The following is a 23,202-nucleotide window of genomic DNA, read 5'->3' as shown; positions in this document are numbered from 1 at the left end:
TAAGGAAATACAGGAAGGTAGTGGAATTTTGAAATTGTCCACCAGTAGGTTGATCAACGTCTTCAGCTGAAGGGTGTGGTTGGAGGGAAAATGCTCACAGAATAACTTTGAAATGAAGACGTTTTCTTAAATAGTGCATATAAAAATTCCATCTAACAACGAAAAACCTGCAGCTCACACTGTCCTGATTAATGTTATGTTCATAAGTGGGAAAGCATTCATATAAAGAATTCAGACAAGCAATTGCTTTCTTTCCTTTAGGTAACAACTTAATATAGAGATGGAGAAGTGAAACTGAAATATCATGTTACTCAGACAAATACTGAAGCCCATAAATTTAGAAGCAATGAATTAAAGCAGAAAAGGCTTTTAAAAAGATGTGCCTGCATGTAAGGGCTACATATAAAATAGCATAGACTATGTTCCCAAAATGCATAGAACACTTTGCACTTCAATGTACTGTTATTGAAGTTAACAATAAATCAATAATCGTAGTTTAAGTATTTCACTATGATACAATTCTTGTCATATGTCTTTCAGACAAACTTGTTATTCAGTTGTCCTAATGAACAGCTCAATAACTCAATCATACTCAGTGCATCCACCTATCTCCAAGCAGTAAGAAAATTAGCACAAATGTTAAAAATGAGTATTGTATGTCCGTTTTTGAGAAGTGGAAGCTGTTCACACAGTGTTTGCAACTTGGTAAGATTTCACTCTTGCCTTGTATCGTACGGTTTGCACCTCTTGTTTAAGTTAACACTTCTCATTCCCTCTTTCATTCTGATGATCATACAAAGATGATAAGAAGTGTCAGTGTACTCATACACTGCAGTGAAATACTTTCACTAAACCATAAAATGATGTTCAGAATAGAAACGAATGATAAATTGAAAAAGCAATGTAGACCTAATTGAAAATGCCAAGCCGAGTCACTCAGATATATCTGAAAAAGGCCAACAGTGGCATCTACTGGTGGTATTCCTTCTTCACAACATGTCTTTTTGGAAAATACCCAACTCTGTAGGTATTCACAGATAATAATCAGTTTCTCTGGGCTTGTGAAACTGGCTCATTAAGCATCCTTTTTAACAGAAAATATTGGAAGCGATTAAGCCTACTTTAGTGAGCGGGCATGAAATGGCTAACCTCCGGCCACCCACAGCTCTTCTGCGGCTGGCACCGATTATACCCGCGGGATACTACCTTCACTCAAAAGGTGTTTATCCATCACCTGCATATTTATTTTCTTGTTTTTGGCAGCAATATCAATCAATGTTCAAACACCACCTGAGGTTATTTGTCTTTTCTTAACATTCAAGACCTTTTCAGCATTGCCCACCCGAGTGCCACAAATGGGCTTGACAGATTTTATAACTTGGCACCGAGCCAGACAACCTTTCTCCACAAAAGCGGCTTTCTTCTTACAGTCCGGCAGATAGTAACATGTCAGATCTTTCTCGTGTTGAATTTCAAAGCAGACCTCGGCATTAATTCCTTCCTCTTGATCTTAGCTCTGGCTTTCAGCTCGTCAGGTAGGCTGTATCTGAATAAATGCTTATGTAAGTGTGCTGATGCTTAATGAAGCTTCACGTTTTAGTTTGCAATGAAAAAAATTTAAATTTTCAAGACCCATTTTTGCAAAGAATTATAATGGACTATTCAAAGTGCTTTTTTTAAAATGCTGAAGAATTTGCTTTTGGATCCCATTATCTTGCATAAAAAGATATTATCTGTTTCATGAAAAATTCAGGAGTTCAGCTCACATTGGTCAAGGGGAGAAAAGAGGGGGAAAATATACAAGATCAGGCTCCAAATCCCCGAGGGGGGTCATATTGCATCATTTAGCAGGAAAATGAGCAGCGTGGAAAGAGCAGGGGTGGTGGAGGTTACAGCCCGCTTTCCTTATGGTGTTGTTGGCTCACAGTCCAAATGAAGCCCTGCAGCTGTAGGTGGGAACTACTCAGGGTAGCTAATGCAGCATACCATGACATTTTTATCAGTGTTCTAAGAGATGAAAATAAATTCAACTGCAAAGTAAGCTGGCAGCCTAATACTGCCTTGTCACATTCCAGGAATGAAAATATGCACTTGAGCCAAACAATGCTAAAGGTGAATTTTAAACTGCATTAACCCATTCCTGAAGTCCAATTTCATCAGATAAATGTACACTCGTTAGCATAAAGAGGTTTGTTATCCACAGTCATGATAAGCCAATACTTTTGAAAAAGAAACAATGAAGAGTTGTGAGTTGTTCCCGATGCTAAATTAGCTGGTCTTAATAGCTGTCTGCAAATGGCTTCAGTGTCCTTTGGGTAAAAAAGAGAAAATCAACCAGGGCCCCAATCTTTACTGCTATCTAGTGACTCCTAGCGAAAATGTGTCGTGGGGACATTTGGTGGGAAAAGGAATATGCTCAGCATGATACTTCAGTGCTGTAGACCATGTTGGTTATCACAGTTGAAGTCCACAGGTGAACAGTGATCATGAGGGCAAAGTGTTGAAGGGTAACCTGTGCTGACAAACAGTACCTCACCAAGCATTCCACACTATCAAAACAAATGTAGCATTAAGAAAAAGAAAAAAAACTTGCTTCACCATTTTCAAAGCATATGGATGCTAGAAATATGCTGCTTCTATGAAAGAACGATTGCTTAATATTTCTGGTGTAGCATTTCTAATGAAAAGTCAAACTTGAAGCAATTTACATTTCCCTTGTATATACCACTCTTCTTTCCCTTCTGCACATCCATAACATTATTTTGATTTCAGATTTCCAGTAATCAGTTATTCCTTTTATTCTGATATACTCACATTCATATTTTATTCAATTTTTTCTTTGCCAGCCACACCTTTAACAGCCCCATTTCATTGCCATTTTTCAGCTAAGACTGCGGGCAGCAGATTCACTCCAAGGCCTTTGGCAAGTTTACATGTGTTAGTAACGTACACACTGAGCTGTGTGAGATAGATCCTCTCTCTCCATATTTGATTGCTTTTCCCCTCAGTTCATTATTTCCCTCTGACAGCAGAAACTTGCATGTACCCCATGTGATGGATGGTGAATATAAATCTATGTCTTAGCACTCCACGACAGAACACTTTGATAGCCAACATGTTAATCCATTGCCTAGTTTTATTATGCATGCAAATAACAATGAATTGCTGTAGTCACGCATACTATTCTTGGTCAAGTCATGTCTTCAGATTTTCTATTTGTGTTGAGTAAATGTAACTATGATTTTGCCTATTAATAAAAATAAAGTAAACCTTTAATGCTATAGATCATATGACATTTTGATGGTTTTTTTGCAACTAGAATTTCCTATTCATAAACATTCAGAGACAAATCAGTTTGATAACAATCAAAACCCAAGTCCATGGGCTGGAGAGTTTCAAAAATGCAGATTCCAGATAAAGAAGATTGTACTTATGAAACTCCAGAATAAACATAAAATTCACGGCAACCTTGCAATACCTCTGTAAATCAAGCTACTCATTTAATTTGTCCTAAGCTACTATAAAGCCTTACCTAAAAAACAATATACGATCACAGCAATATTCTAGCAGACTTGATTTTGGAACTAATTCAGAGAATTTATCTGAGGAAATTATGCATGAAACAATTTGCAACATTTACCTTGACGCAAATGGAAACACAATGTGCAAGTTCAATGATATTGACCCTTGCTACAATGGAGGCAAATTCATATTTAGTCCTACTGTGGGTTTATCCTGGTGAAATTAAAATGAGGCAGATTTTATATATTTATGGTCAATACAATGTGAGACCATTTGCTACAATGGAAAGTACCCTGAAAGGTGCTGGTCAACGGCACATCGCTTACTCCATAGCAAGGCATTGCAAAATGAAATATCACAGGTATGAAGAAATTAAAGAGTGAACTTCAATATAATCTGCAATATTTAAGGTTTCAATCCATGTATGTAAGGAGCTTTCAAATATTTGTTGCCTAACAACTAGCTATGTATACTACAAATCACATGAAAGTCCCGTACCCATAATATACATTGTTCAAATCTGATTTAAATGTGATATGTTTTAAAAGTTGCTTTGCTGAGTGCACGACTGATTAAGCTTTTCAAATATTTAGTGCATCATATGTAAGTTTGCTAAAAAAGTTTTTGAGACGTTATGTAATCTTGCTCCAAGGCAACATTAACTTGCAGCAACATTGCCAGGCAGTTAATTCCAAAATCTAAATTATTTGGTAGATTAACCTGAGTTTGTGTTTACTTTAACTTATTAGAGGAACATGGTTCTTTGTTTCTTAGAGGGGAACCTGTAGCCTAAAGAATGATTCTGGTCATTTATTTATTTATCTGTATATAATTACATCATTTGCTCCCGAAATTAAATCAGCATCATCACCTGAATCTGAAATTTTTCTGGGATCTTTTCAGCTCTATTTGTAAACCTGAAAACTAATGGTAGAGTTTGAACTCTTGAAAAAATTGTCACATCCTTTGTGCATATTGTGGCATTCAGCAAAAATAATCCTCAGCTCTTCTAAATTGAAGCAATTTGACAACAGCCTTTTAATTAGTCCCAATTTACACAGGCAGTGGGGCAGTGTCTGGTGCTAACCCTTTTCTTTGTCACCAGAACGGCATAGTCTTTGTTTCCACTGCTAGCATAAATAAATAATCGTTTTCAGTGTCAGCGTAAGTACTTCACCTGCCTTCAAGGAGTGGTTGTGGCCCATGTTTACAGCTACAGCATCAAGATGTAGTGGCTGTGAGGTACTCTCATTGTTGTTGATTTTCATTGATTTTCCAGAAACAGACCACAATTCCGACATGTCTGCGTTCAGGTGCCATGTGAATTCATAGAATCCCTACAGTGCGGAAACAGGCCATTTGGCCCATCGACCCTCACCGACACTCTGAAGAGTATCCCACCCACCCAACTGCCAACCCTATCCCTGTAACCCTGGATTTCCCTTGGCCAAATCCACCTAACCTACATATCCCCGGACACTGAGCAATTTAGCAAGGCTAATCTGCCTAACCTGCAGTTGGATTTTTACAACAATTGACAATGGTTTCATTTCACAATGTGTCCATTGTAGTGTCTGCAATGTTCAGAGGTGGATGTAAAGTTTTGGCAAAACAAGTATAAAAAGAGTTTCTTCAAAGTCAAGAAGCAGTTCATTAGTATATAATCAGACAGTGTGTATGCGTGTGGGTACATACCTGCCCACATTTGGACTATGGGAGGAAACTGGAGCACCCAAAGTAAACCCACACAGACACGGGGAGAATGTGCAAACTCAGACAGTCACTGAGACTGGAATCAAACCAGGTACCTAGCTGCAGTGAGGCAGCAGTGCTCACCATTGAGCCACTGTACCATCCATATTCAGGATTATCCCTGAGCCTCCATTTAGTTCCGATGGGGTCAGCATTAATCAATTTCCATCATGAGCCTAATTAGCCAGCAGGCAGGTTCCGCCATATCAGCCCTTTCCCGCTAGCTTGATGGGAGCCAGTTTTCCTATTGGCTGCGATGGTGTGCACAGCCTGCCCCCCCTAACCTGTTCCAGCCAACTGTATTAAATCTAGCCTCATGGTTCACTCCAAATTATTTGCATTAGCGTAACAAGACATGGAATTGACACAATCTTGCAGTTAGTTCTGACACAGATTTCTCAGCCCTTTCAAGAACTCCATTCTTCTCCTGGATCATGCTGGTATGATCATCGGTTTTATCATGATATTATTGTCATAATGTAACAGCGTGTGTCAGAAAGTAAGACTCTTATTTCCTCTTCATTCTTTTTGCTTGATGCTTCACTTTTGGCTTTCCTTGAGCTGGAAACTTGGAAGATTCAAATGTCTCCTTGGCTGTTGCATTGAAGAATTTGAGAATAATTCCTCTCATTTTTATTCTTAGGCTTAGAATGTAAGTGACAACTGAGGCTCCGAGGTGACCTTAAGCCTTCTCATTGGGGCTGCAGCTCATTGTCACTCAAATTACCAAGCTTTCTTCCTGCCCATTTCAAACCTTCCTTTCTACCCAACAGCCCCTGCACCTCAAACACAAATGTGCACACATTTTGTTCAAAATCCTAATTCAGAAAGTTATTGCAATGGACCATAACAAATTGTATAAAGGAATTTGGGGTTTTTCCAGTACCCCATTCCTAATGAAGGGCTTGGAGTTGTGTGGCACAGTGGCTCAGTGGTCAGCACTGCTGCCTCACAGTGCCAGGGACTCTGGTTTGAATCCAGTCTTGGGTGAGTATCTGTGTGGATGCATGGGTTTCCTCCAGGAAGTCTGATTTTCTCCCACAGTGTAAATGTGCGCAGGTTAGGCAGGAAATGCAAGGTTACAGTGATAGTGTGGGGGTTGGATCTGGCTGGTATTTGGGGGGTCAGTGTGGACTCAATGGTCTGATTGACCTGCTTCCACCTTGTAGGGATTCTCTGAACAAATGCAGTATGTTGAATATTTGAACAGTGATATCAGAATTCAGCATGTAAAGTTTGCCCATTTGAGGAAAAAAACAAAGGCAGGCTAGGCAGAGAGAGGGGCTGAAAAGTTCACTTTTAGATTCTGGTCTTTAGGCAGTGATTTGTTTTATTGCTTTCTTGAGTTTATATACTGTCTCCATGCAGCCACTGTCCTTTTCTTCCTAACATATATAAAAAAAGCTGTTCGGATTCCATGTAGATCATTTCACCTTTAATCTAGAAACGAAGGGATTGAACTGTCATCACCAATGCATTATTCTGCAAAGCATTAAAAGCAAGGTTTTCTGGGTGACACCTCTTTCTTCTCCCCTTTGTCCTGTCGACTCAGTCCTTGATATCTTCATACACTGACATGCCCAGATGTGCTGTGAATGCTGATATGAGCAAGTCCCCCTCCCCCTTCACTGCTTGTGTCATTAAAACAGGAAGGTGGCTGTTCCCCTGGCATCGTTGGCAAGGCTCATTGTATACTGCAGAGTAAATTATTAATGAAGAGCACTTCTGTCGCAGAATGTTTTACCGGTAGTTAAATGATACAGTGAGGATAGAGCTGTCAATGCTGCCTCACTCCCTGCAACTTCTACATGACATTTATGATGTGGTTCAGACTGCACACAAGCAATTAATTTCTTTTGGGGTCTATACTTTGAATAAGAATCCCTGACAATTACTGAGGAGTGTTTGTCAGTGAGCACAACAGAGTCATTGGAAACTTGTACAAAGCAGAAAGCACACAGCTATTTGATTTAGGTATGAGGTGATGCATGTTTCTAGATGTTTTACCTATATCCCAGCTGACGACAACACAGCACAAGGCAGCGCATTATGGTTTTGTGTTTCATACTCTATTATCTAGGATATTCTGAAGAAGTATGTCCAAAAACAGATTAGGAATTGGTAAATAGATTCCCTCTTCTCCGGATGGGGAAAGCATTTTGTTTTATTTTCTCTATAGCCAGTTGGTAATTTCTTGTAAAGTTCTGAGGGTGTGTGTTCCACTATGTTATCCCACACTATCATTCATGTGTTCAACCTTGATAGGGAGGATTTTTGACCATGATGAGCATCATAATTAACTGTAATTGATCTGGGTCTCACTCCACATTCACACACAAACTCTTGGTCCAGATTTACTAACTCTTAACTGAAGGGTGACTGAGATTAATTGCTACAATGACATTGCCTTTTGAAATCAATTAATTTAATGCCGATCTGTCATCAAACTTTCAGACAATGTCGTTAAACTATTAACTAGATAAACTTCCTGGACTATTTGGAACTGCTGAGGTTGAACTGGGTCAGTATCAGCTCCACTGCCCATAGTGACACTGAATGATACAAACCAGGAACATCCCAGGTTTCGTTCCTTGTTTGTGTTGAAAGAGCTCAGTGCGCTGGGAGCCGGAGGTAGTGGTAAGCACACCTTTCTGGTCCTGACTAACATATAGTCACTTCTGTTGCAAAGTCCATCCACATTATATGGTTGTGGAAGATATGACCAATTGCACTGATCCCAATACTGAAGTAGTTGCAAACACACATGAATGCTGACAACTGGAGAGGAGCCACTGAACCATATCACAGTATGATTCAGAACTCTCCTGAGAGAAAAGAAGAAATTGGAAGCAAGCAAACTAATCACTTGTCAATTAATCAGTAATAAGAATTTAAATTGTTCTCTTAGCATTGTATTAATGAATTGATTAATGTACAACCATAGTAACTATCATTTATATTGAACTACTAACAATGTAAAGATCTTCAGATAATTTGTTGGAGAGTTAGTTTGACACTGAACTTCATAAGGAGAAAGGAGAAGAGGTAAATCCAAGTTTAGCTCATACTGCTGTAAAGAAGGTTGGTACAGTAGAGGGATGGAGAGGCTGACCGATACAGTTCCACAGCTGATGGCGTGGGGTAACTAGTGGAGGAGCATAGAATGCACTAGAGAAATAAAAGTAAGATGTTTAGTACCTTAAGCATTCAGTTAGAGAATAACTGATCTGTGTCTTAACTTTACCTTCTTGAATTTACCCCAAACCCTTATTAGCCTTAACCAAAAATAGGGCAGAATGAAGGAATGTGGACTTTGCAGGGAATTGAAGGGAATGAGAGCATTGCAGAGATAAGAAGATGTGAGTTCATGATGGCATTTGAACACCAAGTTGACAATTTTAAAATTTGATATTGTTGTTAATGCTGCTTGAAGTTCCACTAAATTTTAATATAGTCAATGGAAGCAAAATTTGTTAGCCCCAAACTCAGGTGTGCAGATCACAATGTGTGATTGATCTGTGCCCATTTCTTCTAACACAGCAGTGCACAAAATCCGTGCAATGTGTTCATTTAAATGTATCTGTCTGTTAAACAGTGTGTCTCCAGCAGAGGTCTGTGCGAGGTCAGCACCACTTAAAGCCAACTTGCAAGGGGCACTCTTGCTGCTGTAGATAATGGAAATGACAGGAGTGTGCAGATCTGCAATAAGAGGGACTGTGGGTAGAAAGCATATGCATTAGGCTTCTCTGACACAATACTAGAGACCTTGGTGGAGGAGATGGATAGTGCATAGAAATTCCCTATCCACAGATTAATAGGAGACCCAACAGACAAATGTTGGCAAGGCAATGGGAAAGATAGCCATAGCACTTCACACATCAGTGTAACTCTGAGTATCTGGATGAACGAGAGGAAGAGATTAATGGTCCTCATGTGAGTGGTCAAACTCATAGAATTTGTTTTCAATTATCAAAACATCTCACTGAAACTCTAGCCTCACACAGGTCACTCATCCATCATGACCTACACCTCTCATTTATAGCTTCACTTTATCTTCATACACCTAACACTGTTACAAGCCTCACACTCACATTTCATGCTCACATATATTACCATCTATTCCACAATGTCTGGAACATCACATTGCACTATGTTTACTGACACACTTTCCTCATTCTTACAGGACAATATGGTGCTTAACTGGAGGCAGCTGGAACTAACCAGCTGGGGACAGGCGCGTTTGCAAGTCTTCCTGCTGATGGAACAAACAATCCCCATCATGAGAGTGGTCTTGACTGAAACTGTAGCTAGTGCAGAGGCAGAAACCATGGCAGGGAGTCTTCAGACTAGATGCTATTTCTCATATCCTACTTCTCTGTCTCCCGCAATCTCTCCTGTTTGCAGAACATTACTTTTCCGCACATTCTCCTCACCATACCTGATCCTTGTGCTATTTCCCTTTCAGATACTCGCAACTGACTAGGAGTGATGCAGAAGCAAGAGATGGTAGAGGATAAAGAAACTGAGGGTGATGAAACTCAATAACTCATCCTGACATTCATAACTGATAGCTCCGATTCTGACACAATGGATATTTGAGACGAGAGCTAAGAGGCAGCACCTTTACATGATGAAACATGTGCGGAAAGCCGTGAGACTGGTGAATCGGTGTGCACTCCGTCTGTCAGCTTCCCTTTGGAAGGAGAGAAAGTAAAGTATTTCCATCAATTCACATGCTCTGTCAAGTCACCTCCCTTTGAGCAAAATGCAAAATATTAGAAATACTCTCTGCTCTAGGTGTTAGAGAGCTCAGTGCAAAGAAGTTCATGGAAACTATCATCTTTACAGTCCCTGGAAGTGCTGTCAATAGCTGGCTGTGGGTGATGCTGAAGTTGTATAAGACACTGGTTAGACCTCAGCTAGAGTACTGTGTACAGTTCTGGGTGCTACTTTATGGGAAGATGCAAATACTTTGGAAAGAGTGCCATATGATCTGCTATTTACAAATGGCAGTGGAATAGGACTCCTGAGCCAGAACTCAACTGCTCCAACTGTTTTTTTTTTAACAATTCATTAGTTCTTTTTAGTTTTCTCTCTACTTGTGGCCATTCCCCTCAATAACAAGTAGACTGTTTTGGATACTGTTGGAGGGGAGGGATCTGACCAGGGGCAAGCCATGGAGTACGGGTCTCTGGCATTGGGCCTGTCCCTGTTGCTGAGAAGGGAAGGGGGAAGAGGAGCAGAGCATTAGTCATTGGGGACTCCATAGTTAGGGGGACAGATAGGAGTGATTGATGTGTTGCCTCCCAGGTGCCAGGGTTTGTAATGTCTCTGATCATGTTTTTGGGATCCTTGACGGGGAGGGGGAGCAGCCCCAAGTCATGGCCCACATAGGTAAGAAAAGGGATGGGATCTAAGGCAGAAATTCAGGGAGCTAGGGTGGAAGCTTAGAACTCAAACAAACAGAGTTGTTATCTTTGATTTGTTAGCTGCGCCATGTGCTAGCAAGGTGAGGAATAGGGAGAGAGAGCAGTTGAACACGTGGATACAGGGATGGTGCAGGAAGGAGGGTTTTCAGATTCCTGGATAATTGGGGCTCATTCTGGGGTGGATGGGACCTCTACAAAATGGATGGTCTACACCTGAACCAGAGGGATAGCAATATCCTAGGGGGATATTTGCTAATGCTCTTCAGGAGGGTTTAAATAAATTCAGCAGGAGGATGGGCACCTAAATTGTAGTTCCAATGTCCAGGAGGTTGAGAGTACTGAGGTCAGAAATAAGGTTTCAAGGTCACTCAAGTTCACCAGTAAGCAGGAAAGTGGTTTGAAGTGTGTCTGGTGAATTTGCAGCATGGGTTGGTACCTGGGACTTCGATGTTGTGGCCACTTCAGAGACATGGATGGAGCAGGGACAGAAATGGTTATTGCAGGTTCCAGGATTTAGATGTTTCAGTAAGACCAGAGAAGATGGCAAAAGAGGGCCAGGTCTGGCATTGTTAGTCAAGGACAGTAATACAGGGGCAGAAAGGACATTTGAGGACTCGTCTACTGAGGTAGTATGGCTGAGGTTAGAAACAGGAAAGGAAAGGTCACCCTGTTGGGAGTTTACTATTGGCCTCCGAATAGTTTCAGAGATGTAGAGGAAAGGATAGCAAAGAAGATTCTGGATAAGAGCGAGAGTAATAGGATAGTTGTTATGGGGGACTTTAACTTTCCAAATATTAACTGGAGCTACTGCAGATGGGTCAGCTTTAGTCCAGTGTGTGCAGGAAGGTTTCCTGACACAGTATATAGAAGGCCAACAAGGGGTGAGGCCATATTGGATTTGGTACTGGGTAATACAGGCCAGGTGTTAGATTTGGAGGTAGGTGAGCACTTTGGTGATAGTGACCATAATTCAGTTACTTTTACTTTAGTGATGGAAAGAGATAGGTATATACCGCAGGGCAAGAGTTCTTGCTGGGGAAAGGCAATTACGAGGCAAGATTTAGGACGCATTGGATGGGGAAGGAAACTGCAGGAGATGGGCACAATTGGAATGTGGAGCTTATTCAAGGAACAGCTACTGCATGTCCTTGATAAATATATACCTGTAAGACAAGGAGGAAGTGGTTGAGTGAGAGAGCCGTGGTTTACTAAAAACGATCAATCTGACTCAGCCAATGTTGTCTATCTTATACATTGCAGGCAAGGATGCCCTGAGGCACAGTACATTGGGGAAACCAAGCAAAGGCTACGGCAACGGATGAATGGGCACCGCACAACAATCAACAGACAGGAGTGTTCTCTCCCAGTTGGGGAACACTTCAGTGGTCCAGGACATTCGACCTTGGACCTTCGGGTTACCATCCTACAAGACAGACTTTGGGACAGGCAGCAGCGAAAAGTGGCCGAGCAGAGGATGATAGCTAAGTTCTGTACCCACATGGAGGGCCTCAACCGGGACCCTGGGTTCATGTCACAATACAGGTGACCACCATGGCACTATACACACACACAGACAAACATTCCTACACACACACACACACACACACACACACACACACAGAGGCACTCCTATACACGCACATACACACGGACGCACGTATACACAGACACGCATACAGACACCCACACACACCCTTAGAGACACACACACTCCCACACTCTCACATGCATCCTCTCACGCACTTAGACCACTCTAGACTTACGCACACATATACAGTCTCTCTCACAGACACTCACAACCCCCCACCCCAGACATATGCATGCACACCCTCACAGACCTAGACACTACACTCACGTATACACATATACACTCTCTCTCACACTCTTAACCCCTCACCCCAGACAGACACACACACACAAAGACCCACATGCACACATATACATATATGTTTGTGGGGTGAATTTGTCCTTGCAGAGTTACATTGTACTTTGCTCAAAAACTGCATGAATTCATGTAAGACTCTGTTATCTCACTTTTTAGATTAGAATCAGTCTAAACATTATGACACAGACAGAGAACACAGGGGGGTAACACCTTCAACATCTTATCTGGGTAACACCAATTGTTACAGTTAACCTGAGAATGTAACTTTTTAAAAAATATTTTGTGATTTACACATGAAAGAAGTGAAACTGTCATGGTATTTGAGTAGATGAAAGACTCAACAATCAAGGTATTTTTCAATGTATAATTTCAGTTACATCACACTGTAAACTTTTGCTATAAATTCTGTCTTACAATTGTGTACTCCACAACCACCTGATGAAGGAGCGTCGCTCCAAAAGCTAGTGCTTCCAAATAAACCTGTTGACTATAACCTGGTGTTGTGTGATTTTTAACTTTGTACATCCCAGTCCAACACCGGCACCTCCAAATCAATCTCTTGTCAAGAGGAGGAAGAAGAAGGCTTATGTTAGGATGAGATGTGAAGGCTCAATTAGGATGCTTGAGAGCTCCAAGTTAGCCAGGAAAGATCTAAAGGGAGAGCTAAGTAGAGCCAGGAGGGGACATGAGAAGTCGTTGGCAGACAGGATCAAGGAAAACCCTAAAGAATTCTATAAGTATATCAGGAATAACGGAATGACTAGAAATAAGATTAGGGCCAATTAAGGATAATAGTGGGAAGTTGTGGTGGAGTCCGTGGAGGTGGGGAAGCACTATTTTCATCAGTATTCACACTAGAAAAGACAATGTTGTTGAGGAGAATACTGAGATATAGGCTATTAGACTAGACAGGATTGAGGTTCACAAGGAGGAGGTGTAAGCAATTCTAGAATGTGTGAAAATAGATAAGTCCCATACGTCAGATGGGATTTATCCTAGGCTTCTCTGGGAAGCCAGGGAGGAGATTGCTCTGCATGTCGTCATTGTCTACAGGAACAGTGCCAGAAGACTGGAGGAAGCAAGTGTTGTTCCCTGCCCTTGTTCAAGAAGAGGAGTTGAGACAACCCTGGTAATTATAGAGCAGCAAGCCTTACTTCAGTTGTAGGCAAAGTGTTGGAAAAGGTTATAAGAGATAGGATTTATAATCATCTAGAAAGGTATAGCTTGATTAGGGATAGTCGACATGGTTTTGTGAAGGGTAGGTTGTGCCTCACAAACCTTATTGAGTTCTTTGAGAAGGTGTTCAAACAGGTGGATGAGGGTAAAGCAGTTGAGGTGCTGTATATGGATTTCAGTAAGGTGTTTGATAAGGTTCCCCCCGGTAAGTTATTGCACAAAATACGGAGGCATTGGATTGAGGGTGATTTAGTGGTTTGGATCAGAAATTGGCTGGCTGAAAGAAGACAGAGGGTGGTGATTGATGGGAAATTTTCACCCTGTAGTTCAGTTACTAATGGTGTACCACAAGGATTTGTTTTGGGGCCACTGCTGTTTGTGATTTTTATAAATACCTGGTTGAGGGCATAGATGGATTGGTTAATAAATTCCACTAAGGTTGGTATAGTTGTGGGTAGAGTTGAAGGGTGTTTATAGGTTACAGAGGGATATAGATAAGCTGTAGAGCTAGGCTGAGAGGTGGCAAATGATGTTTAATGTGGAAAAGCGTGAGGTCATTCATTTTGGAAGAAGCACTGGGCTAAAGGTAAGATTCTTGGTAGTGGAGATGAGCAGGAAGATCTCGGTGTCCATATACATAGATCCCTGAAAGTTGCCACCCAGGTTGGTAGTGTTGTTAAGAAGACATACGGTGTGTTAGCTTTTATTGATAGAGGGATTGAGTTTCGGAGCCATGATGTTATGTTGCAGCTGTACAAAACTCTGGTGCAGATGCACTTGATGTATTATGTACAGTTCTGGTCACCACATTATAGGAAGGATGTGGGAGGGTTGGAAAGGGTGCAGAGGAGATTTACTAGGATGTTGCCTGATATGGAGGGAAGGTCTTATGAGGAAAGGCTGAGGGACCTGAGGCTGTCTTTGTTAGAGAGAAGAAGTTTGAACAATGACTTGAGACAGATAAGATAATCAGAGGGTTAGACAGTGTGGACAGTGAGAGCCTTTTTCCTCAGATGGTTATGGCTAGCACGAGGGGACATAGCTTTAAATTGAGGGGTGATAGATATAGGACAGATGTCAGAGGTAGTTTCTTTCCTCAGAGAGTAGTAGAGGTATGGAACTGCCTGCCTGCAACAGTAGTAGACTCGCTTTCATGGAATTAAAATGGTCATTGGATAAACATATAGATAAAAATGGAATAGTGTAGGATAGATGAGCTTTAGATTGTTTCCACAGGTCAGTGCAACATTGAGGGCCGAAGGGCCTGTACTGTGCTGTAATGTTCTATGTTCTATGCTCTACTTTCCTTCTGGAGGGAGCTCAGTGGTGGAGGCAGACGCAGTGACGGCAGAGACTGGGGGCCAGAGTGGTGACTTTGCCTGTCAGCCATGAGGGGGGTTGGTGTGGCTGGGCAGAACTCTGGCAATCAGCGGCATCAGGGATGTGGCTGGGGCTCATGGTTGCACCATAGGGGGACTCTGGCAGCCTGTGGTGATACAGCTGGTGAGCTCAGATGGTGATCACCAGCAGGATGGCACCGTGGAGGTGTGTGGATTAAGAAATTGAGCCCTCATAGGGTAAGCCAACACGGAGCAAACTGCATGCCAATGGCTAAAAAGGACTGTAATTTGGAACTTCTAACGTTGTTTCTTGTTTCCTACTTTATACTGACTAGAAGTGTAATGTTGAACTTTTAACTTATTTCTTTATTTTTCTACTCTTTACTAAGATTTTGTATCTAGGTAAGTTGTATCTGAGATGGCACTGTGAATGGTGACATTGTAAACTTTTCATTATACTCCCATATCCTCTGCTTGACTACGTGTGACAACAAAACATAATTCAAAACAATTCTAGGAATGATTTACAAGAAGCCCTCCATCACATATTGTTGTTTTGGATCAGACCAAACCTCCTCAAAATATATTAAGAAAATAGCTTTGACTCCAACTTTTCCTTATGTTTAAAGGCAAATGTAAGGCATTGTGTTCTGGATGCAATTAGATTAGTCAAGCTACCAGGCTTGAAGTGAAACAGACTTTATTCTTATACAGTAGTTAAAATACAAACAAAAGAAAGAAGAATTAGAATAACAACTCTACTGGAAAACTTAACACAATAATAGATAATTTAATTACTAAACAGCAACTGTTCCAACATAGTAACATCCCATAAACACACCCTTGGCAAAGGCAAATTCAGTAAAATAGATCGTCTCACATGTAATTCTCTAGTCCAGGAGGAAAGAACATCAAGAGAAAACTCTGAGAGAGAGAGAGAGAGAGAGAGAGAGAGAGAGAACTCAAGCATTTTGCTGTAGCAGGGCGAGATGTATGGCAGTTTCCAAAATCTCAACAGCTACTGAAAGTTAAACTAAAATCCTTTTTCTGTGGGAGATTGACACCATCCCTTATGCTGCTTCTGTTGTTCCAACTCAAAAAAAAAACCAAGGCCTCACAGCCTGTTTAGTCCATTGGCTGGGAACAGACTGCTTGGCACCCCTATCTCAACCTCTCTTCAAAAACAAAACCTAGACAATATATACCTCTTAAAGCCATGGCACTGTCATATGTTAACTTGTGCACCTTTAATATCAGTGTAAACTTCCAAACACACCCATTAAATCAGAAACAAATCATTCGGCAATTCAGTTGAAAATAGTTGATAATCACTTTAAATAGCATTGGTGTTTCATTCCTAGTGCTGAATGCTTGTTTGAGTGTGGAAGGTTAAGGGAAGGCAAAAGTTGGTGCATTGAGTTTAAAGATGACACCATTATCATCAAACCAGAGTTATGTATATATACTTTTTTCAATCATCCCGTTTAGAAATGATATGACACACTTCTAGAATACAGACACCTCCTCCTACTGCACCCTCGACCACACCTCACCTCCCATCACCAAACCATCATCTCCCAGACCATCCACAACCTCATCATCTCAGGGGATCTCCCACCACCAGCCTCCAATCTCATAGTCGCACACCCCGCACCGCCCGGTTCTACCTCTTACCCAAACTTCACAGAACTGACTGTCCCAGTCGACCCATCATCTCCACTTGCTCCTGCCTCACCAAACCTATCTCCTCATACCTTGACACCATCCTGACCCCTTAGTCCAGGATCTCCCCACATACATTTGGGATACAAACAACCTGTGGAACGTTTCAGTGAACATCTCTGGGACACATGCACAAAACACTTCAGCTCCCCCTCCCACTCCGCCAAGGACAGACAAGTACTGGGCCTCCTCCACTGCCTAATCCTAGCCACCCGACACCTGAAGGAGGAATGCCTCATCTTCTCCCTTGGGAACCTCCAACTACATGACATCAATGTTGATTTCACCAGATTCTTCATCTCCCCTCCCCCACCTTATTCCAGAACCAATCCTCCAACTCGGCATCGCCCTCTTGAACTGTCCTATTGTCCATCTTCCTTCCCACCTATCTGCTCCACCCTCCTCTCTGTGACCTATCACCATCACCTCCCACCTTCATCCACCTATCGTCTTCCAAGCTACCTTCCCCCTAGCCCCCCCTTATTTATCTCTCAGCCCCCACCCCCCAACTACCACTTTACTATCACATTCCTCATGAAGGGCTTATGCCCGAAACATCAATTCTCCAGGTCCTCAGTTGCTGCCTGAGTTGCTGTGCTTTTTCAGCGGTGTACGTTTTGACTCTGATCTCCAGCACCTGCACTCCTCACTTTCTCCACACCTCTGGAATAGGTGAGACTTGAACCCACATTCCCAGCTCAAAAGTAAAAATATTAGCACTGTGATTCAAGAGTCCTGGAATCATATGAATATTTTCTAACCAATCTGTTCAGAGATTGTATTACACACTTTTGAGGAGAGACTTGAACCAGGTGGGGACATGATCACTGCACCACAAGAGCTCCTCAGGGCAGTGTAAGGCATTGACAGACTCTGCAATCTGCCCATGACATCACCAAAAGGTGGTGTGTGTGATTAGCACCAGTACTATGCACACTCTGGACATAAAACAGTTATCATGACACTGATGATACAAGCATTATAACCAAATGTTTCACTCACCTGGCTGAAATTGACTGTTTTTTTTAATAATCAGAAAGAATACTTTCCAAATAACTGGTGTGCTTTTTATGAGACTGTGTGTCATAGCTGTGTGAAGAGAGGCCCTTTTCTTTGAGCTCTGGAGGAGGATAGATGACCGCAGTTGTTGAAGGAACCGAAAACTCGAATGTGGTGTATAAAGAATGCTGGGCGCAGGAATATTTGAGGATCCTGTGATGTTTGATGGTTTATTCCAGCTGGAAAAGGGCAGAGGACAGGAATCCGGGGAATTCCTAGTTTGTGATAAGGGAACAGTTGTCAGTTGCTCAGAGGTTCCCCAGGCAAATGACTTTGGCAACTGACAAGCTGGTGGCTGTTGGCCCCTTGCTGACCTTTATATCAATTAATCACAAAAAGGAGCCTGAAAGAGCTTTTCGGGAATTGGGGAAGGGGCACAGGATTGAACACCATCTCATCACAAAGTGAAAAATGCAAACAGCATTTAGCAACTAAAGCATCAACGCCATTTCTTCAGTTCAAAGTTACACAGAGAACAATCATCATTGACAATGCCAGTCGGTATCTTAAGATATCCAAACAGTAGGTTTGAGATCAGTAGCAACAGATTTATCTGGCAGCAGTTTTCCTATCAACTATCTACAGTGCTATCTTAGATGAAGTTTGAAGGCAGTAGCTTCTAACAGCATTTACCAGTAGGTTTTAGATTAGATTCCCTGCAGTGCAGAAACAGGCCCTTCGGCCCAACCAGTCCACCCCGACCCTCCGAAGAGTAACCCACCCAGACCCATTTCCCTCTAACTAATGCACCTAACACAATGGGGAATTTAGCATGGCTAATTCACCTGCCCTGCACAGCTTTGGACTGTGGGAGGAAACCGGAGCACCCGGAGGAAACCCACGCAGAAACAGGGAGAATGTGCAAACTCCACACAAACAGTCACCCGAGGCTGGGACCCTGGTGCTGTGAGGCAGCAGTGCTAACCACTGAGCCACTATACCGCCCCATTTTTATGTTGGTAAGTTTGATGAAATTTGTCTTTAATGATATTCTGGACCAAATGGGATTGTAAGATTTGTACCCTAATTTTCCTTTGCATTTAACTTATCTTTCAGTATTATTTGGGAATAAGAGAGCAATAAAGCCTTAATATCTCCTTACGTTCATTAGCAATAAATTAGTTCATTTACAAAATAGAAAAGGAATAGTGGCTCATTAGAGCCGACTGCCTGCCCCTCTTCCACAGTTACGTTAGAGCCCGGGTGTCTCTGGAGAAGGAGCACGCGGTCTCCACCAACACCCTGGAGTTCTTTAGGGGGAGGTGGGCGCTGCAGGGAGTGGAGTGCATTATTTCCCCCTCCAACTCTATTTTGATTTAATCCCCTGCCCTCCCCTTCACTGTTTGATCACACAGCATTGCCCTTTGATGGGAAGGGCACTGCTTGTCACTGGCCACTTGGGTGTTTCTTTTCTTCCCTGCAGTGGAAATTGAATAAAGATTTGTACACCTTGTGTCTCTCACTGTGTCTCACACCTGTACACACACAACATGGTTGCTGGGGAAAAAATAAGCACTACTGCAGTTAGGCGGTAGTGTGGGGGTAATTTGAAAAAAAAAGAAAAGAAAAAAAACCAGGAGTGCCAGGGGTTCTGTTCACTCTGAGAGCTGGCTCTGAGGGAGCTGCATCAGTGTCAAGGACTGTCCACGTAGGGAAAGAAAATGGAAAAGGAATAGTGTTGATTGGTCGCTGTCATTACCTGGGATTTGGGCAGCCAAAACACTCTGACCACTTCAAGGGTCAATGGTAACTGAAGCAGGTTCAGTCAGAGATTGCATTTATATCAATTAACAATATGAGTAAAAAGAAGAAGTGTTGAAAATACCCCAGAAGATCAAGTGTGAAATGTTACAGATGTAACAGGCTTTAACTAATTAAAGGGGCAGATAAGTGGGAATAAGAGGAAAGCACAAAAGAGAGGCTTGGTAATATGAATCATTGGAGAGATCATTGACAGAAAAGATGATATGACCGTGAAAGAATGAGTGGTACTGTGATAAGTAAAATTCCAAAATGTGGATCTAATGGACCAGTAAATAGCTGCAGAACATCCTCAAGAGATGTGGTGTTATTCCTCAAGGTTAAGTTGAGATGGACTGTGGAGTGTGTATAACTGGGGGTGAGATCAGGAATTAAAAGTGCATGCTACTGGTAATGGGATCATGCTTGTGGACTGAATAAATATGTTCTGCAAATCAATGATCTAACCTAGGTGTCAACTCCTCAATGTAAAGAATCATCAACTTGAGCATCCAGTACAATACACTAAATTGAAAGAAGTCTAAATGATTCATTCTTTTGCTTGAATGAAGTGTCTGGGGCATGGGACAGTGAGAAGATATTGGTTGACACAGATTGAGTCATTTGTTTGTCATTTATACAAATGATTTAGATGGTTAGTTAGTTTGCAGATGACACCAAAATTGGTGATATAGTGGACAGTGAAGAAGGTTATCTAAGATTACAAAGAGATCATGATCAATTGAATCAATGAGCTGAGGATTGGAAGATGTAGTTTAATTTGGATAAATGTGAGGTTTGCATTTTGGTAAAACAAACACGGGCAGGACTTATACCATTAAAAGTAGAGCTTTGGGTAGTGTTGTAGAACTAGGAGTTCAAGTACATAATTCTTTTAAATTTCCATCGCATGTAGACAGGATGCTTAAGAAAATGTTCAGCATGCTTGCATTCATTGTTCAGACCTTTAAGTATAGGAGTTCCGAGGACCCCTTCGCCCACCTCCAACACACTGCATCCACCTGGACACCCCGCGCTGGCCTATTACCTACCCTCAACCTCTTCATTTCCAACTGCCGCCGGGACATTAACTGCCTCAACCTGTCTATCCCCCTCCCCCACTCCAACCTCTCACCCTCACAATGCGCAGCCCTCCAATCCCTCTGCTCCAATCCCAACCTCACCATCAAGCCAGCGGATAAAGGGGGTGCAGTGGTAGTCTGGCGCACTGACCTCTACACCGCTGAAGCCAAACGTCAACTCGAGGACACCTCTTCCTACTGCCCCCTCGACCATGACCCCACCCCCCATCACCAAACCATCATCTCCCAGACCATACAGAACCTCATCACCTCAGGAGATCTCCCACCCACAGCTTCCAACCTCATAGTCCGGGAACCCCGCACTGCCCGGTTCTACCTCCTTCCCAAGATCCACAAGCCTGACCACCCTGGCCAACCCATTGTCTCAGAATGCTCCTGCCCCACTGAACTCATCTCTACCTACCTCGACACTGTCCTATCCCCCCTAGTCCAGGAACTCCCCACATACGTTCGATACACCACCCACGCCCTCCACCTCCTCCAAGACTTCTGTTTCCCTGGCCCCCAACGCCTCATCCTCACCATGGATATCCAATCCCTCTACACCTCCATTCGCCATGACCAGGGCCTCCAAGCCCTCCTTTTTTGCCTCTCCAGACGTCCCCAACAGTACCCTTCCACCGACACTCTCATTCGTTTGGCCGAACTGGTCCTCACCCTTAACAATTTCTCCTTTGAATCCTCCCACTTCCTCCAGACTAAAGGGGTAGCCATGGGCACACGTATGGGCCCCAGCTATGCCTGTCTCTTTGTTGGCTACATAGAGCAGTTGATCTTCCGTAATTACACCGGCACCACTCCCCACCTCTTCCTCCGCTACTTTGATGACTGCATTGGCGCCACCTCGTGCTCCCGCGAGGAGGCTGAGCAATTCATCAACTTCACCAACACATTCCACCCTGACCTTAAATTTACCTGGACCATCTCTGACACCTCGCTCCCCTTCCTGGACCTCTCCATCTCCATTAAAGACGACCGACTTGACACTGACATTTTTTACAAACCCACCAACTCCCACAGCTACCTGGACTACACCTCTTCCCACCCTACCTCTTGCAAAAATGCCATCCCATATTCCCAATTCCTCTGCCTCCGCCGGATCTGCTCCCAGGAGGACCAGTTCCACCACAGAACACACCAGATGGCCTCCTTCTTTAGAGACCGCAAATTCCCTTCCCACGTGGTTAAAGATGCCCTCCAACGCATCTCGTCTACATCCCACACCTCCGCCCTCAGACCCCACCCCTTCAACCGTAACAAGGACAGAATGCCCCTGGTGCTCGCCTTCCACCCTACCAACCTTCGCATAAACCAAATCATCCGCCGACATTTCCGCCACCTCCAAACAGACCCCACCACCAGGGATATATTTCCCTCCCCACCCCTTTCCACCTTCGGCAAAGACCGTTCCCTCCGCGACTACCTGGTCAGGTCCACGCCCCCAAACAACCCACCCTCCAATCCTGGCACTTACCCCTGCCACCGCAGGAACTGTAAAACCTGCACCCATACCTCCTCCCTCACCTCTATCCAAGGCCCTAAAGGAGCCTTCCACATCCATCAAAGTTTTACTTGCACATCCACTAATATCATTTAGTGTATCCGTTGCTCCCGATGCAGTCTCCTCTACATTGGGGAGACTGGGCGCCTCCCAGCAGGGCGCTTTAGGGAACATCTCCGGGACACCAGCACCAATCAACCACACCGCCCAGTGGCCCAACATTTCAACTCCCCCTCCCACTCTGCCGAGGATATGGAGGTTCTGGCCTCCTTCACTGCTACTCCCTCACCACCAGACGCCTGGAGGAAGAACGCCTCATCTTCCGCCTCGGAACACTTCAACCCCAGGGCATCAATGAGGACGTCAACAGTTTCCTCATTTCCTCTTCCCCCACCTCACCCTAGTTCTAACCTTCCAGCTCAGCACTGTCTCCATGACTTGTCCGGACTTGTCCTACCTGCCTATCTTCTTTTCCACCTATCCACTCCACCCTCTCCTCCCTGACCTATCATCTTCATCCCCTCCCCCACTCATCCATTGTACTCTATGCAACTTTCTCCCCACCCCCACCCTCCTCTAGCTTATCTCTCCACGCTTCAGGCTCACTGCCTTTATTCCTGATGAAGGGCTTTTGCCCGAAACGTCGATTTTGAAGCTACTTGGATGCTGCCTGAACTGCTGTGCTCTTCCAGCACCACTAATCCAGAATCCACTTTCTCTGGCAGCTCATTCCATACACGTACCACCCTCTGCATGAAATGGTTGCCCCATAGATCTCTTTTATATCTTTCCCCTCTCACCCTAAACCTATGCCCTCTAGTTCTGGACTCCCCAACCCCAGGGAAAAGAGTTTTTCTATTTATCCTATCCATGCCCCTCATAATTTTGTAAACCTCTATAAAGTCACCCCTCAGCCTCTGACGCTCCAGGGAAAACAGCCCCAACCTGTACAGCCTCTCCCTGTAGCTCAAAT

General features: G+C 43.2%; 2 long non-coding RNA genes across 2 annotated transcripts in view; one reads left to right on the top strand and one right to left on the bottom strand.

Moving 5' to 3' along the window:
* The window catches only part of LOC140483063 (uncharacterized), a 66,246-nt gene extending 48,295 nt beyond the window's left edge, over nucleotides 1–17,951 (bottom strand). The window contains exon 1 of the long non-coding RNA XR_011961875.1: nucleotides 17,829–17,951. This is a non-coding gene — a long non-coding RNA (uncharacterized lncRNA). The remainder of the gene's footprint in view (nucleotides 1–17,828) is intronic.
* LOC140483062 (uncharacterized) lies at nucleotides 1,410–13,067 on the top strand. Its single transcript, XR_011961874.1, has 3 exons — nucleotides 1,410–1,535; nucleotides 9,740–9,984; nucleotides 11,964–13,067. It is a non-coding gene; the product is annotated as an uncharacterized lncRNA (long non-coding RNA).
* Nucleotides 17,952–23,202: the final 5,251 nt, after the last annotated feature.

This window comes from Chiloscyllium punctatum, chromosome 11 (assembly GCF_047496795.1).
Source record: "Chiloscyllium punctatum isolate Juve2018m chromosome 11, sChiPun1.3, whole genome shotgun sequence".
NCBI lineage: Eukaryota > Metazoa > Chordata > Chondrichthyes > Orectolobiformes > Hemiscylliidae > Chiloscyllium > Chiloscyllium punctatum.
Note: the sequence above shows the minus strand (reverse complement) of the source record. Positions and strands in the feature narration are given on the sequence as shown.